Source organism: Physella acuta, unplaced genomic scaffold, assembly GCF_028476545.2.
Source record: "Physella acuta isolate Inbredline_101_S28 unplaced genomic scaffold, ASM2847654v3 ptg001277l, whole genome shotgun sequence".
Classification (NCBI taxonomy): Eukaryota; Metazoa; Mollusca; class Gastropoda; family Physidae; genus Physella; species Physella acuta.
In genome coordinates, this window is record NW_026732792.1 from 236,361 (window position 1) to 239,214 (window position 2,854).

The following is a 2,854-nucleotide window of genomic DNA, read 5'->3' on the forward strand; positions in this document are numbered from 1 at the left end:
TGAGCGAGGTAGTTGCGTGTGACGTAGTAGATGAGTTCGATTTGTTGGCGTTTGACGTAAGCTTCCCACCTAAGATTTCTCCTAGGTGGGTGTCGTCAGAATGGTAGTGAGTTTGTTGTAAGCGAGGTAGATGCGTTTGACGTAGTAGATGAGTTCGATTCGTTGGCGATTTGACCGACCTCCCACCTAAGATTTCTCCTAGATGGGTGTCGTCAGTCTGAAAAAAAGAAGGTTGAAAATTAGCCACTCGTATATTGAAGTCACCCAGTACAAGTACTGGGTGACTCATCTCGAGAGCATGTGCGTTCGAGGGATGTGTGGGAGCAACCCCACAGCGGTCGTTGGCGAGATTTGCGTGAGTTAGAGTAGTAGATTTGACCGCCTCTCGACCCCGGTAGCCAGCCCTAAAAAGGGCTGACCAACCAAATGGCTAAGATCCGTGTAGATCCATAACAGATACTACACTTTGATCTTAGCCAAAAGGCCGAGAAGCGAACAACAGAGGTACACGGAGTGTTGTGTTATTCGTTAACTACGAGCAGTCATTATTTACACTGAACTTTCTCATCATATCTACAAGTCAATTCTTTAATTTAGTTAGCTGTTTGCATTTAAAACTTGAGTCTGATAATAATTTAAAATTACAAAACAAAGGCTAAACGATCCTGTTTATAAGATTCTAAAAAATATTGTAGTTTTGATTTACACTGTAAACAATGTTTTATATTTATCAAAACTATATATACATTTCTTTGTACATTTAGCCATTTTTGGGAGCAAACGTATAGGTTATTATTCTTGGTTAATTTAAATTTATAAGTGGACATTAGCGTTAGCGAATTAATTTAAAAAAAAGTTCTTGGTTCGGATTTAATTTAATTAATTCACATGAAATTTAAAAGAGCAAGATAAAAGCCTACATTTTCCATATACAAATGTATCTATGAATAAAAGGGGTAAAGTATCTATAATACTGTATTTACGACACTTTTTATATTATATATAGTGTCATATTTAAATTACTGTATTTATAGTACTGTATTAGGAAACATTTTTAAAGGTAAAAACATGCCAATACCAGTGTCGGTTTGGTGATGGGGGGGGGGGGGGGGGGGGAAATGACAAGGCACAAACCGAAACCTTGCTCAAGCTTTACTCTCCCCTGATTTGTGGTGTGGTTTTCTACAAACAGTAAATAATAAATATAAATTTCATCAACCTAGCTGTAACGGTACTGAAGTTATCGTGTTTAGAGACACACATACACACACAGACGTACGGACAAATTTGCAAAACTATGTTTCTCCGACTCAGGGAGGTGTAAAACGTCGGTATCTGTGAAAATCTCGATTTTTTTGCACGATTACAATACTTCCTCTATGCTTCGTATACGAGAAAGTAAATTTATTTGTTTTTGTTTTGTTTTTTGTTTACTCTTTTAATCTGCATCAGACATCTAATTTACAGCGTCAGATTGCCTTGAATGTTCGCTTTAGTATTACAGTTTTCATCATCGGCTTATGAGGACTGATACAGATTTATAATAGTAACTAGCTGCATCCCGTGCTCCGCCACGGTAAATCTTTTTTAAATGTACCAACTTTGGAACAGAACAAAACAAACAAAAACAAAACAAACACAAAAAAAAACAACCACAAACACAACCACAACACAACACAACCACAACACAACCACAACCATAACACAACCACAACAAAACTACAACACAACCACAACACAACCACAACTTCAACACAACCACAACACAGCCACAACACAACCACAACACAACCACAACACAACCAAAAAACAACCACAACACAACCACAACACAACCACAACCACAACACAACCACAACCACAACACAACCACAACACAACCACAACACAAACACAAACAAAACACAACCACAACACAACCACAACTACAACACAACCACAACAAAAACACAACCACAACACAACCACAACACAACCAAAAATCAACCACAACACAACCACAACACAACCAAAAAACAACCACAACACAACCAAAAAACAACCACAACACAACCACAACACAACCAAAAAAAAAAACAACACAACCACAACATTAGAATCACCACCAAACAACACGCTTTTTTAGGCGTCCGCGCCCAAAGAGAGCCTTTCCAACATTAAAAATTTAAGTCACATAAATAGATCCTACTCCATAACTTACAATAAAACAATGCGATGCAAATGAATGTACGGCAAGTGGTGTTTACTTTTATGGTTCTAAGAAAACACATTGGCAATGTAATTAGAATTACCACCGAAAAACACGCTTTTCCCAGGCGTCCGCGCCTAGAGAGAGTCTTTCCAGCATTCTCTATTATATAATTATAAAATTTCACCATCTGTTAACACCAAAAAACAAAAACAAAAAATAGTGATTTTGAGAAATCATAGACTAATTAGAAAATAATATAAATAATCTTAACATTTTTCTCTTTTAATTATGAACCTTAACATAGACTAATCAATGCGGTAGTAATAAAAAAAGATTAACTTAAATTATTGTTGAGTTAAATATATTTTCAAATTACCTCCCTTGAAAAAATTACCACAAAAAAAAAGTTGAATTAATTAGTTTTTTCGACCTACTTTTATGGAAATGTATCCACTTTTTCTGGGAACCTAAACGAAAATGATATTTGACATTAATCTTTTTAATACGTTTTAGCAGTTTGCGTGTATTTAATATTTTCTTGACGTTATGCGAAAGAGTAAAAACCGTGGCAATTATAAAATAGCTCTATGCCGCTATATAAACAAACCCTACTCTAATTCTTAAAATAAGACACTGCGGTGCACTGAAAAGCACAGCATGGTG

The 2,854-nt window shown here is 35.9% G+C and overlaps 1 pseudogene; it reads right to left on the reverse strand.

The window, feature by feature from the left end:
• Positions 1-360: 360 nt before the first annotated feature.
• On the reverse strand, positions 361-496 carry LOC131957904 (uncharacterized; annotated as a pseudogene).
• Between the last annotated feature and the right edge of the window lie 2,358 nt (positions 497-2,854).